Below are 16047 nucleotides of genomic sequence, written 5' to 3' on the forward strand. Positions count from 1 at the left end.
ATGGTACATTTACATTCTAGATTCCATTAGAATGGGTTTGAATACTAAGGAAGACTGGATGAGATTAATAGATTGACATGTTTTATGGATTTACCATCCAACTTTTTTGCATTGATGGTGGACATATTAATGGCTAGGTTCCTACGCTGTCAGTATAGTTGGTGTACCGGCAACCAGCTTTTCTGCAGGGTAGACCTTGCCTATACTGCCCCCCTCATCTGTATATTACCTTTAGAATGGAGTGTTAGATAACGGGGACTAATCTTGCTTAATTACATTGAAGCCCTATAACTTTGCCCCGTTATACATCATTATGATTTAGCTTTTCTCAAAGGTTTTTTTTTTATCCATACGATAGTATCATCACTTCTCTTATTCGGAATTCTATAATCACTCTGACCTATTTCACCGCTTTGCGGAATACGAAAATCATAAGAATTATTCAAAATTTTAGATTTGTTTATTTAATATTCATGCCCTCCTACATGATATTTTGATTTTATGAACATCATTGATATTTGCGACGTATATTGGTCATTTATTTATTTTTTTAATAGGTGGGCTCCACTATATGTCCTTTTATACATTGCCGCTTTAAGAGGGAGAGTGCCGCTTTTAGAGATGCGAGAAGTGAGTCGCACCACCACAACGTAATACTTCAGGTGAGAATGATTATGTTTAATCATCTCACATATAAAAACTGATCGCCAACCGACATTGGGTTTATCGGTCACTTACCCGGAGACAAGGCAAACGGGAAAACGACTCGGAACTCGAGATTATAACTCCGATTTCCACACGAAGGTAAACGTCGCACAGGCTAAATGTATATTGAGGCGCTTAGCGGGAGTTTATTGGGATTTCGTGAATGGGAGGGGATCTAGGAGACCCATACTACTTTTGGTTCCCATTATTTAATCATTTAGTGTTATTTTGGAACGCCAGATTTTTTTGTTAACACATGGCTTAATGCCGTCTAGCGTCCTAACGGTTATAAATATAGTATTGCCCAGAGACCCTTGATGCTCAGATAGATGGCAGTATGTCATTTAAGTAACTCCGGATGAGTTTTTTTAATCAATACGACCAAATAGAATAAATGTGGTCATTTTATATCGTTAGATTGACTATGTTAGACAATACATAGTCATGGACTAACATAAGAATGATTCTTTAAATCGATAACATGTATCTATGTGATTATCACTGAGGCTATTCACCCTTGCTCTTTAGATTTTTCAGAATGTTAGTTAATCATTTGATCCCCAGTGAGTTAGTCAAAGTTAGTAAGACACAAATCTCAAGTGGTTATAAATTATGATTTTAAGATTAAAATAAGCCAAACTTACAATATAAATAATATATGCAACTTACTGATACTGTAGGTGGATTTGACTACGCACTATCCACGAGAGGATTTCCCTAATGAATACATATACTGGAATATCTCTGTGAGTTCCTCTGGATATATCCTGTTGGACCCATATTTATATAAAAATACCATAGTGATACAACTGAGGTAAGCAGGGAATCCTTCATGCTCTAATTCTAATGTAAAGTTACTATATCCATATTGGGTCAAACATGGAATATGTATCTGTATCCCTTATTAGGACTCGATATTCTGAATTACCTTTGCCAAAAGTGGAATCGATTGACCAGGTTATTCTATTGGGGACACATTCATAATAGAAGCTAGCTATGAGCTTGTTCCTTTGATTCGATCTAACCCATACAGGGGGTACGTATTATTATTGAAAAATACCCTTCTATAAAGGAAATGAACATGTAAAGAAGGGTTGTGAGTTGTTTGATGCAGAGCAGAGGACCTATTAAAGGCCCCTATGATTTGTGATGCAATTTATAGGTTTGGCTGTATGTATGATATATTTTAGTAAATCACAAGATTGTGTTGTTGGGTTATGTATGAACTGAGTGTTTGGTGGATACCTTCTTAAACAACTGTATGGATCTCTTGATAAACATACGATAGATTTGTCTATGTAGTAATGGGATTTTTTTGGGAATTAGAAATACTTTATGACACACTGGGCAATATATATGCATGATACAAATCAATAATATATTCACTTAAGAATATTAATTACTTATTAAACATGAAGAGATGTCTAGATTTGTTGTTGTTTTTTGTAAAAAGTTTTTTTGTTCTATCAGGTTTTTTATCTTTATGAAAGTCGGAGAGATTTTATTATCCTTGTCCTGATGAAGCTGGAATTCAAATAAGCATCTACCACCGAAACGGGTCGACGCTTGTGCTTTTAAGATTTGGTTAAAATCCAAGAACTACTTCATGTCAAGATCTATTGTGAAAATAATAGACTGATGATTCTTATATATTGATTCCTACTGGAAATAACCTTTCTTTGATGAGTATATTGATTTCACGTTACATTTTTGCTCTCTAAGTCTTTCCTTCTATTTTCATTTTTAATACGTATGTTTTTATGTATTTTACCCATTGAGTACCATATGAATTTGTTAATTATTATTGATGTGATTATGTGATTATGTAATCTTTAATAAATTGTGAAAATTATTCGTTTGATTGATCCAGTTCTTTATCATTTAGTCATATGCGGTTGTTTTTTGGGATCCACATTGAAGTCTGAGTCAGGTTGAATAATGGGATGTTTGTATCTTTGATTGGGAATTAGAGTTATTGGTAGATGCACGATATGATATTATATTGAAAGGTGGTCTTTATAGATACCCAAGAGAATACTTTTTCTCATACACCTTAGGGTATATAAACATCACATCTTGCTGAGATAGTCATAGGAGATCAAGACTTCCCGGCCGACACACTGACACAAGGCGCTGAGGTTCCTGTATGCAGATATTCCAGCTTGCAGTGGTCTGACACCCCTTGCGGGGTGTTCAGCTCGGGACCAAAATGGGGTCCCGCAGTCACACATCAGGTAATGGGGTTGGTTTTATCCTAGAGGGATTCTTGGCTTTACACCCACTCACATGCTAGGTACATCTCGTTAGGGTTGCATCGTAGAAATACGCATTTTATTGCCATGTATTTTATATACTTGCCTGTAGATATGATTTTAGCAAAATGGTAGAAACCTACCATCTGTTTACTTTCTTATTGCTTTTACTCATTTATCTATGCTACTGTCTACTGGTGATTTCAGTACACTTATTTTACGCTAGAATAAGAACTGCTCAATAAATACTTATTGAAAATGTCCCAACTGTTTATTCTGTGTATCTCTCTAGGAACAAGTGAGCATGAGTGACTGAGCGAAAAGTAAGCTACTGTTTCCACTGTCCTGAGGGATCAGGGTTGTCATGTTCGATATTTGCCAAGAATTATTCTCTCCTTGGTAGGAGGAGGTTATAATGCCATTGCCAGCTAGCTGGTACACAGGCTAACATACCCTGTGGGGGTGTCTGGAACCAATCTGGACACCAATCCTGCAGTGTATGTTGTCTAAACGTGCAGATCCTATATAGGTCTTCTAGGAACTACATGACATGGCACTGCCAACGTTGTTATTGGCACTTATTTAACAGACAAATCTGAGTAGTTCAGTTGTGCTATTCACAGAGACCCCTACTCAGTCTTGAGAGGAATTAGATTTGATTTAGTATTTCCAGAGCAGATAAAGAAATGGTGTTATTTTTGTATGTGGCAAATTGGAAATTCGAATCTTTGCACTGATATTTAATGTCGAAGTGATGTTAATTTTTTTTCTTTTTTATGTATACTTACTGCAAACCAATAAAAAATTTTTTAAAAAAAGAGACCCCTACTCACATGTCCCCAGAGACATCTGGAGTGGGAGGGAACATGTATTGGCTGTAGGCCTAGTGAAGAGTGAAGTATACATTGTTCCTAATTGTGCATAAACATGTTATCTCAGTTCCCTTGAAAAGCTCTTCTGACTAAAAACAATGTCGATACAAGGAGACCCGGCAGAAGAACTAAACTTCTCAGCCAAAGAAGAAGATGGCTGAGAAGAAGATGCAGATGCAATACACATTGCAGAAAATGTTAGAAATGCTGTCATCCAGAACTAGTAGCATATGGTGTTACAATTAGGGGTAGACAAGTGACCTTTTTTTTTGAGGCACACAAATCATATAGAAACAGCGGTATTCTATGTATTTCACTACTATGTCGAAGATGTCATACCAAACGAATATAGTCCATATGAGGACATTGAAATTCCACTCACTTACCACAAACATTTTTACTGGTTTAAAGGCGCCCTGCCCCATACAAGAAATAGAGTAATACTTGGTCCACTCGGAAGAGACGGAGCAATATGGTCATTGCTAGCAACCTACACACCACATCCTGACATTGACACAATGCCAGGAGGAGACTTAGTCATACAGCATAAAGAATTAATAAGACTTTCCAGAAACATGACACAGTTTGTGATGAGAACACTCATACTTCAGCCAACACCAGCTACACAACCAGGACCAGTCCAAATTCCTACAACCAAAATTACACCACAAACAATGTACGCAGTGATGGGTAAAATGCCCACTAAACGTGAACAAATGCCCTTCTGGATAGCACAAAAAATAACACAGCTGGAGGCAGTGTTTCCTAACACTGGTCCTAAGGAAAAGCATAGAATACTGACGATTTGCTTGCCAATGGGAATAGCTCCCTCTATAGAGGATTGTACTTCTAGGGGAACTGTTTTCACCGCAATATATACCAGGACTCATGGTAACCCATCTTTAGTGGTAATACCGGCTGTATTAAGACAAATATAGAACGAGTATGGAGCAGAGCTTGCTCTAAACTTAGGGATGAAGTTGTTAAAAAACGTTTCCCAGGTATCTGCCATAATATTAGGAAATATTACAGGGTAAGCAGCATCAGTGGCAATACACCAATGCCTGAGAGATTTCACTCCATTACAACAGGAGACAGAACTACCTAAAATAATTGAAACAGCTTATGCAGAATTAGGTAGAGACAGTCTGGGGGCTAGACCTGTAAAACCTCAACTAGAGGGAGGTACAGATAAAGAACAGGCAAAACAAACACTGGTTTCTTCGAAGAAGAAATGGGACAATAATAAACAGCAAAAGACTCCAGGGGACCGTCTCCTCAACAGTAGCCCCTAGAAAGGAGATATAATCTTAGGAATAGAGATAACATTAAAAAACCTGAAAGGTATTAGGACACTGATACACGTTTCTCTCGTTCCTTTCAGGGTTTATCAAGAAACTCCGAGAGGGAAGGACGGTCAGAACAGAGACAAGAAAAGTGTACAAAGCCCAGAGACAGGCAATGTACTTCGGACTACACTTCAAAGAAAGAAGCAAAACTCAAAGTAAAACCTAAATTAAAAAAAAGAAGGAAGCAGGTCTCAAAGTTAGGCATGCCCAGATTTCTGAGGACTCAACTACTGAACGGGGAATGGGCTCTGGCGATGCTAGACAGCACAGAAGAAGTAACAATAGCTCCCCGGAACCTGATGGAATTTCTGGGGACAGTGGAGTTGAGTGAGTATATCACGGTGGAAACACCTGATACTTGGGTGAGTGTCTCAGACAAGTTACAAGAAATAACACTCCAGATGAGGGGGACAAGACCAGACAAGTCAAAGGTCTCTTTTGGGAGAACTTGACTTCTGACTACGACATCCTATTAGCAGAAAGAGATTGGCCACCTACTATTGTTACATATGCACAGGAGTGGGCGGTAGCCCTTGCTCCAGCATCATACCACAGACACGTTTGGTGGGATGAAGAGTCACCCCACCACGTAATTGCAATAAAAACAAACCCAACTCCTCAAAGACAGTATCCTATAAAACACGAAGATAAACAAAACAGGTCAGGGAGATCTTAGATCAACTTGAATACGAAGGTGTAATTGAACCATGCACCTCATCAATGAATAAACCTTTGTTTCCCATAATGAAACCCGACAATTCATATAATCTAGTTTTATAATATAGACACCTAAACTCATGCACAAAAACATTTGCAGTTCAGAATGCACACCGTGCCGCAATAATAAATAACATTGTGCAGAATAAATACAAAACAACATTAGATATCCCAAATGGATTTTTCTGCCAAAACATAGCACCTAAAAGCTGATATTTGACAGCCTTCTCATTGCTAGGGTCACAGAGTCAATATTGTCGACTCCCCCAAGGGTATAAAAACAGACAAGGGTATTTCTCAAGAAGGGTAACAGAGTTACTACAGAATTTGGATGAGGAAGCTTTATCGTATGTAGATGATGTTGATCTAACAGATGATGACGTAGAGGAACACTTGACTAGGGTGAGCACCATACTTTTGGGTTTCGCCTCTGAGGGCTACAAATTTAATTTAAAAAATCAAAGATAGCCCACCTCAATGTCCTATTTTTGGGATATGAGCTTTCAAGTGAAGACAAAAGACTGACAGACCACTTTTTAGAAAAGTGCGCACTACTCCAACCTTCAAAATCATTAAGAAATTTACAGTTCATACTGGGATTTTTGAATTTTGGCAGAACATACATTCTGGATTACGCAGAGAGAATAAAACCTTTCTACGACCTCATAAGACCAGACTTTTCAGTTAGACAATGGACACAGGAACACACAAATATACTTCGTTCCCTACAAGCTGATATGATATCATCAAAACACTTACAGACATGCGTAAACGTACGCAACCTAGTGATCCGTGTAGTCGCAGGTCAATCAGGGTACACTTATGTAACCTTCAATGAAGGTGAAACAGTACCAATTGCATATAAATCGCATTTGTACACTAACGCTGAAATGCGTTTTACCCACCGAAAAAATTCGGACAGCAGATATAGACTGCGGTAGTGAGAGAAAGAGCACTGGCTCAAGGGAAAAGAATAATTGTCGTAACACCAGTACCAGCCTTGGAGGCAGTCACAAAGGCAAGTGTCCCAAATGCTAAAGCATTACATCCAATATGGATACAAAAGGCTAATTCTCTCACTGCAACAGATGTAGAATACAGATATGACCCTAGTCTAAAAATACAAACATTCCTGCAATACGAACAAGAATATCCTCTACCAAATGAAATAATGCCTCTAGATCTGTATGAATATATTATTTACACCGACGGTCTGCTCAACTGGCCATTGGAAGTAAGCAACAATGCAGTGCAGCATGTGCTATTGTAAAAGGTAGGACGCAGTACGGCATGTTCCATCCAAGCTGTACAAAAACGCAGTCTCTACGAGACTGTATGGCTCAGTTGGCAGAATTAAAAGCTCTAATACTGGCACTGATTCAGAATTCCCCACACTGATAGTGTGTGATTCCTTTTACTGTGTCCAGTCATGCAACAAATACCTTCACTATTGGGGAAAGAGATTTAAAAGGTGGCACAATTAAACATAGAAAACTATGGGAACAGGTAGCAGATTTGAAGAACGAACTACCAAGAGCTCATGTGATACGCATGGTGTGTCATGAATGTAATGGCATTCACGTTAAAAGGAATTCATTAGCTGATGAAGCTGCAAAGGAGGCAGCACGCACTTGGTCTGTAGCTGCAATCACCCATTAAAAAATGAGGGTAGATGGTAGCACAATAGTAGCTGTGATTTATTCACGCAATAAAGCACTACCTAAAAGTTTTCCACTCAAGTACTCCTACAAGTTAGATGCAAACAACATTCCATTTGCTCAGATTCCTGGAGTGGGGGATAGAGTAATACCTAACATGGATCGCAGGTTAGGTTTAATCTTGGCTGCACACGAGGGTCTGGGTTCTGCGCATGTAGGAATTACAGCTACAGTTTCTTTATTGAAAACGCTATTGATGGCCAGGGTTAACAAAGCAGACCAAAGACTTCGTCTTAAAGTGCGATATCTGTGAACAGATGAAAGGGTCTACCATAGCTCGCCCAGCATAGACACCTTTGTTAATATCAGACAGATCGCTCATGTGTGTTTACCTGGCCACTGCGGCCCCTTACAATCGGATGGGGCTTACAAATATATCATGGTTTCAGTGGATTCCTCTTCAAGATTTTTATGGGTATGGCCTCAGCCCTCGGCTGACGCTCGAACTGTTATAAAAGATTTGTGTGTCTTAATAGGGACATACGCAGTTGGCACATTAAATTCTGACTGTGGCCCCGCATTCAGCTCTAGGGCTTACAAGGAAGCCATGGGAAGTTTGAATGTAGCATTGCGGTACTCCTCTCCGTACCATCCCTAGGGAAATTCGAATGTGGAGAGGAAAACATTGGACTTAAAGCAATATTTAAAAGCTAAGGTATTAGGCTCTGGTGGTAGTTGGGTCAGTTACCCATGTGGGGTCCAGCAAGCCCTTAATAACTAGCCATGAAGCTCTCTGGGAGGAGCCACTCCATACAAGGTCCTGTTTGGGACAAGAATGTGGGTACCTGATCTCAATTGTGAAGGCACAGTGGCGGATGAAAAATTGTTTGACATCAATAAACGTTTGGCTGCTTTACAGGATCTGAGTGACTCCAGAGCCTCCTTAAGTAATGTTGAGACAAAGAAAACCGCCACTGGGGAAGTTAAGTCAGCCACAGCAAGACCTGCCTGGGTTCCTAAAGTCAGGGATCTGGTCAGAGAAAAGGTTGTGGACAAGAAAGAATTTGGGGCATCCTATCGAAAGCCTGTACCTGTCCTGGCTCTTGAAGGATCAAGAACTGTACTTCTACCACCTCTTGCCAGAAAAGAAAAGAGATTTGTCTCAATCAGTCTGATCAAACCACACTGTGTGGCCGATACTGAATTGTAGACCTCATGGCTCCTGAGTAGCCGACGTCCTTCTCTCACTACAATACAAGAAGTTCATACAGAAAGTCTCATAACATTTGAAGAGTCACCTTTACAAAGCAATGGAAGCGATTACAATGCAATGGAACTAATTCCCCTTGACACGAACTTTCCAAATCAAAATGAAAGACAAATTTCAATTCAACCTAACAAGAATGTCTGCGTCAACATGTCTCAACAAGAGAAATCCACAAGTTCAACAAAACCTGCTGAGCTACCAAAAATAGATCGAACTGCCTCTGGCTGTTTCATCGACTTTGATTCCTTATCATTGGATCCAAGTGAACCTGAAACAACGCCAGCCCAAATTTTCCCCCAAACAACGGATCAAAGACTTTTTTTTACTTTCTAAGAAAGACTTATTTAGTATCACCTTGGCTAGAGATTTGGATAATCACCGGTATACTTTTTTTTTTTTTATTAGGATTAGTAATTGTTTTCCACCTACTCATCAATGGAACTTATCTTCAACACAGCTCTGCAACGTCAAAAGTAAACTTAATTTTAAAACCTCATGTTTCATCTCATCGCGAACAAAGAGACTTGTCCTTCATGAACATTTCAGCAGTTCCTATACCGGATGGTATAGTGTGGGACAAAGTAAATTATGATATATTTGGACCAACCGAGCTTTTAAAGATTCCACATTTGTTTAAAATGTTATTAAACGATATCAATACCTCCAGTACATTTTTTGATGATTGGAATTTTGAAACTGTAAACAACTTTTTTGTATGATTTGGAACAATCTGTCGCATTTTCTAGCACTGAAATGTTAGAAGACACATCAGATTTTGGCAAAATGTATTGTTACCAACATTATGGTCATCACTTCTTGCATAAATCTAGTAAACCTAGAAATGTTTTCACATACCACCAATGGAAACATTGCCCTACACCACCGAAAGGTAGGTAAAAAACATTTGCACAAAAATTCTTATATTTTTCAGGGTTTAACACTTCTGACTTGACCTCATATTATTATAAGTTTGCACCTACATCTGCACAGAAAAATATGTTAACAGACACCAAACAGATTTATTCTGCTTCCTTTATTACCCAGCTGTCTGAATAGGGTTTTCGCTTATGGATGGACACTGTAGACCTGAAATCAATTTGGGGTTCTAGAGACTGGCATGTCCAGGGAACAAAAGCATTATTTCGAGCACGCCTCGGTGCACAGCAGATAATTTTTCTGAATGACACTGTGCAACAGACTTTCTATCTTGAACTAGCCATGAATAAGGACTTGAACACGCCTCAAATTCCAACACCGTTAAGCACCGAGGAGAATTTTACATCAGTAGAGGGGCTAAGTTGTATACAAAAAAAATATATACAAAAAAAAGGAGCGAATATGTCATATATCACATTATTCAATCAATTAGTAAACATTATTTCAACTGAATCAATCCACAGGCCAATGATATCCAAATTCCTTCCGATATTGGAAACTTTATTCATAAAAGTTCATTGAATGATCAGTTCCATCAATACATTATGTTCTTCACAAATTTTCAGATCAATCCATCAATTCTTTACAATTCTTATCAGCCACAGCCTACTTGTTTCGTCCTCATAAAGGACTTCATCAGGGCTCGATTTTTACTGTCTTGATATTATAGATCCATCGTTCATGACCTCTTTTTTATATATTAGTCCAGCTTCTTATATTCTCGTCATCAATCCGGTATATTTTTCTTATGATATCAATATTCTATAGCAATATTTTTTGGCTGGCGGGAATCATTCCTATTAAAACTTAATTTTGTGACCGGCTTATTAGTATGGGTCCATGGTCTACGACTATTCTTTCACGATGGTTTCATTACTGTCCTTAATCCGCTATTTCTTTATATTTCAATCCAAATAGTATTCCCCAAAATATATCGTAATTTACGTGATTCTTCTATCTTGAATCTTGATGCAAATTACTGACCAGGTTTACGTTCACATTGTCTGAGCATCCTTTCTTCTTGCTGCCGATCCGATAAATCCCGCCAGCTTCAAAATCTTTACCGCTGTGGGTAGATGATAAATATATAAAAGAGGGGCTAAGTTGGATGACATAATGCAATACAATAGATCAGACCCCATTTGGAAGGGATGGTTGGTTTGGCCCAAAGACATAAACAGATGTCAGGAAAGATTATGGGGTACAACAGAAGGGTTTAGTACCCATAGGCCAGACCCACGTTATATACAACGAGAACATCCGGGAGTGGTGACATCATAGAGTGTTGGGAAGTTAAGCCTCAATTGGCTAAAGACCTCAACACTACCCCAGGTGAAACAACCCTTGTCCTTACTTACAGAGGATGTGGGCCTATGGGATTTTTTTTATTAGGTCCAGAAAGCCACATCAGAAATGTTTTTTATATGCTGTCTATAACGAAATCTGGAAAATCTCACAACAAGAAGCAGCTTAGAGATTAAGAGAAATAGATAGAATTATCCTTGAAAAGGCATTAGCTGTAGTTGACAATGGCATGACTACGTTAACTTCCAGGATATATTCACTGGGCAACATTGTATTTTTTGCTATAGAAGTATTAGAACAGGATTTGTCCATATTTCCATATTACAACATGGACAGTCACATTTACGTTCTATTATTTTGTTAAGTTGGACGCTGCAGTCATTGCGCGCAGGTTATGTGCCTTGGCGTTTTATCAAGAGTATGTCATTGTTTTCCGCATACAATTTAACAGAAAAACAGATGAAAACGGCACATAGGGGAGCAAAATATACAATGCTGCGTATTGAAAAGCCGGATAGGTTACCCTTTACTGTGGCCGAGTCCCCGTCCATAGAGTGATTAATCCAGGTCATATAACATTACCGGTCACAGCTTTCCAGTTTCAGTATTGCCAGATATGAAAAAATGGGTAAGGAATTCATCAGGGAATCCTGGGATTTACCATACAGATTTCGATGCAGGAGTGGGGATCTGGAAGTGCTTCTCAGTGGAACTAACTGTGATAACGCTTTAAGTTGATCTCTCATATGCCAGGATATTATGCTACACGAGGCTTGTAATGGGTCTGACGCAAACTTGTCCTATCATTTGAGAGGTCCCCCAGAAGCTGTGATTAATCCGGTATTCAGGCTTCTCTCTAGTGGGACCATTATAGAAATGGGGTAACCCAAAAAGTCAAGGACCTGGGTACAAGTGTAGTACAAAAGACAATGGTCCTAGACCTGAATTCAGAGATAGGCTATAAGTCCTTTCTTAGTGTTACCATTTGAATGTTCTGGGCTATGCAACAACAACTCAGATAGCCCTCAATAATCAATATAACATTTGTCATATAAAACAAGACATGCAACCAACCATCATCAAAAAATTCTTATGGCATTTATTATTATTATAGTTTACTTTAGACAAATTACAATCAAGGTTGCTCCAAGGGGAACGTGCAAAAAGTGAGGTGTTGGAATATGAAAAAGTGAAAAGAAGGAGAAAGAATTCAAGAAATTTGTGACATAAAATACTTAAAAGACTTGAACACCGGACAGGTTGTCAATCACCGTCCAAATGAAATAGCCTGGTCACGTTGAATAAATTAGTACAGCAGCTGAGTTAAACGATTTCAAAATACATTGGGAACTAATTCCAGTTAGGCACGTGAATAAATGAGCGTATTCCAGGCTCTATAATAAAGGGCGTCGACGTTTCGATCCGTCTTTGGGCCTCAAGAGGAAATTTAGACCTTGGCCATGCGGATCTTCATCAGGACTGTAGGGCAACCTGGATTGATTAATGGGCGTTATGGACTGCCCGCTTATCCTTGTGAATAAGGCATAACGGTGGACTTCGTGTGGCTGGACTCCATAAATGAGGTGCCACTGGGTAGAATATTAATTCGAAACTTGATACGTGGTGTTACTCCACTCAGGTTCACGATGTTTGTACACACAGCCGGATTGATTGCCAAGCTGGTGCCGCTACTATCCGGCGAACGTCCGTACCGCGCGGTGCTCGTTAATCAATCCAGGTTGCCCTACAGTCCTGATGAAGATCCGCATGGCCAAGGTCTAAATTTCCTCTTGAGGCCCAAAGACGGATCGAAACGTCGACGCCCTTTATTATAGAGCCTGGAATACGCTCATTTATTCACGCGCCTAACTGGAATTAGTTCCCAATGTATTTTGAAATCGTTTAACTCAGCTGCTGTACTAATTTATTCAACGTGACCAGGCTATTTCATTTGGACGGTGATTGACAACCTGTCCGGTGTTCAAGTCTTTAAAGTATTTTATGTCACAAATTTCTTGAATTCTTTCTCCTTCTTTTCACTTTTTCATATTCCAACACCTCACTTTTTGCACGTTCCCCTTGGAGCAACCTTGATTGTAATTTGTCTAAAGTAAACTATAATAATAATAAATGCCATAAGAATTTTTTGATGATGGTTGGTTGCATGTCTTGTTTTATATGACAAATGTTATATTGATTATTGAGGGCTATCTGAGTTGTTGTTGCATAGCCCAGAACATTCAAATGGTAACACTAAGAAAGGACTTATAGCCTATCTCTGAATTCAGGTCTAGGACCATTGTCTTTTGTACTACTTCTCTCTAGTGGGAGTCACTTGATGCTGAATGATTAAGGTTGTTGTGGGATGCTTCCGGGCGTCACATATCTGGTCACCGTGAGCTCCAGGGTTACTTGCTGTATGCAAATATTGTTTCCACCAACACATACAGTCAAGGAGGCGCCATTATGGCCTTCGCTAAATGTTCCCTTTATATGGTTTGATACTCTGAGCAGAATGAAAGCCATGCTTTTACAGCAAATCGTGCCCTTAACCTCCGCCCGGGAGACTTTTGATCTCCAGACCGCAAGGTCCTCGGCAGAGATACAAGCACTTATATGTAGAAACTGCCCTTTCCATTTCCATGTCCGATGGGTATGGTACACCTATTTAAGCACCTTTCAGACGGTCCTCGGAGTTATACCAAACTTTAAACACTCCATCTTTGGAAGCATTTTTGGAGGGCTTTCGCCGATCCTGTTCCTAATAGCAGGAATCCTGATTGTTACTTTTCTGCTATGCAATGGACGTCCCAGCCACCAAAGAAATGGAGACAGTACTCATGGAGCTCAAAGACTGTGATCGCATAGTACAACATCTGGGCACACCTCGCCTACGGGAACTGAGCGCCTCTTGGTTCCTGTCATTTAGACCAGTCTGGATGGACTATGTCCTACCTGTTCTCCAATGCCTGTTCTGCGGAGAAGAATGCAAGTTGGACCTCTGTCTGACACTTCCATCGGTTGCTCCACCGGACATTGATGCTTTACTGGACCCGATAAAGGCCCATGTTCTGCAGTGTCCTCAGCATATTCCTATTTTGTTGGCAGCGTTTTTAGAGCCACCACAGGGAGTCTCTGCTCCTGTTGGTATGGATACCGGCTCCTCTGCCAGCACCTAGGCCTTGTAAATCACACAGGCTGTCCTGGCATCTGCTGCAGGCAGTATGGAACTTCATCTGTGCTCAATTGACATTCTTTGCGAGGTATTACAGGCTTCGTCAGTTGTGAATGCAGGCAGCAGCAATGTTGCGTCTATCAGCAAGGACACATAAACATTTGGCCCGCCGCATGCAGGGAAGATTTGGCCTTTCACTTTTAACAATATTCCAAATTGACACCTTTTTGACCTGCATGGCTTTCCGATGCTTGTAGTTGTTCAGACTATATAAACAGACACTTTAGATACAGCGCTTGAGTGATCTTTTTCAAGAAAACATTCAAAAGGTTTTTTTAAGTGCTTTAAAACTTCTCTTCAGATGTTTTATTATTAGTTGCGTACACACATCTAGACGCCTTAGTAGTACGCTAAAATTTAGTAATGTCGTCCAGTCGGATGAGGAGTGGGTGTTATATTTCATATAGGTACCCCGATATAGGTCCGGGCAACATCATAACCCTTCACCTACATTCTCTCCTATACTACATACATAACGGATTTGAGGGACTGACCTTTTACCTAGTTACAATACTACAGACAGTACGTAGGGTTTTTCCCTAAACACTGGCCTCATAAATTATGCATGAGGATTCTTAGTTTCTTGGAAACACAGCAGGACCACCATCTCCTGCATAATAACTATGTATAAAGTTCATTCCCAAAGTCATCCTATGTCCGACACTGGCACTGCAAGGTAGAACCCCTGGGGATACCTTAGGGTACATAAACATCACATTATGCTGAGATAGTAAGAGGAGATCAGGACTTCCCAGCCGACACATGACGCAAGACGCTGAGGTTCCTGCATGCAGATACTCCAGCTCGCAGTGGTCTGACATCCCTTGCGGGGAGTTCAGCTCGAGACCAGAATGGGGTCCCGTAGTCTCACATCAGGTAATGGGGTTGGCTTTATCCTAGAGGGATTCTTGGCTTTACACCTACTCACATGCTAGGTAGACTGGGGTACATCTAGTTAGGGTTGTATTGTAGGAGTACTCTGAGTGCACCCTGAGTGCACCCTCCCGATCACAAGCTGCATGTTAATTGGCTGTCAACTTGCTGGCAACACTCCAAACCAGGAAGTGTTGGCAGCCATTTTGTGCCTCTGTAGAACCGAGGCACAAGAAATCCTTGAAAAAAGTGTGCAAAACGCAAAAAGGAGGCAGGGTAGAAATACCCTGGCCCCCTAGGCCTGCTTAGGGGGTCCCACAAGGATCCCCTAGGCCCCAAAAAATGTTTTTGTTTTTTTTTAAAACAGGAAGATGCACGCAGGGTGCGCGGATCCTGCCGATTTAAAAAAAAAAAAACGAAGCGCGGGCTCCCGCGTTTCATTGGTAATTAGCCCACCGGGAGGGCCAAGTCCCGGGGGCAATATTATTATGTGAATGGGGGGTCCAGAGGGGCCCCCCAGCCCCGGGGACCGCTACCCCCTGGGGCTTTATAAAATTATGTACGGGGGCTCACAGACCTCCCAAGCCCCAGGGACCGCCACCCCTCGGTCCTTCAATATTCTTGGGTGGGGGCTCAAAGGCCCCCCCAAACCCCGGGGACCGCCACCCCAGGGCTTCTTTAGAATATATGTGGGGGGCTCACGGCACCCCTGCAGCCCCAGGGACCGCAACCCCCCGGGGCTTTTCATGCGCAAGCATGCGAGCGCCGCATAAAGTAATAAGTATGTGTCCCGTATACGCCTGGAGTTGCGTACCGGTCGCATAGCAATTGCGCACGAAAATGCGCACCCATCGCACATCCTACGCGGATCCTACACA

General features: G+C 40.6%; 1 protein-coding gene across 14 annotated transcripts in view; it reads right to left on the reverse strand.

Moving 5' to 3' along the window:
• MEF2C (myocyte enhancer factor 2C) overlaps positions 1–16047 on the reverse strand; it is a 545031-nt gene that overhangs the window by 410446 nt on the left and 118538 nt on the right. Inside the window, exon 2 of one of the 14 annotated variants that reach the window (XM_085632436.1) lies at positions 10741–10822. The exons of the other annotated variants lie outside the window; for them this stretch is intronic. The gene's annotated coding sequence lies outside the window, so the exon portion shown is untranslated. The remainder of the gene's footprint in view (positions 1–10740; positions 10823–16047) is intronic. 14 annotated transcript variants of the gene reach the window in all.

The sequence above is a fragment of the Triturus cristatus genome, chromosome 2_1 (genome assembly GCF_964204655.1).
Source record: "Triturus cristatus chromosome 2_1, aTriCri1.1, whole genome shotgun sequence".
Classification (NCBI taxonomy): Eukaryota; Metazoa; Chordata; class Amphibia; order Caudata; family Salamandridae; genus Triturus; species Triturus cristatus.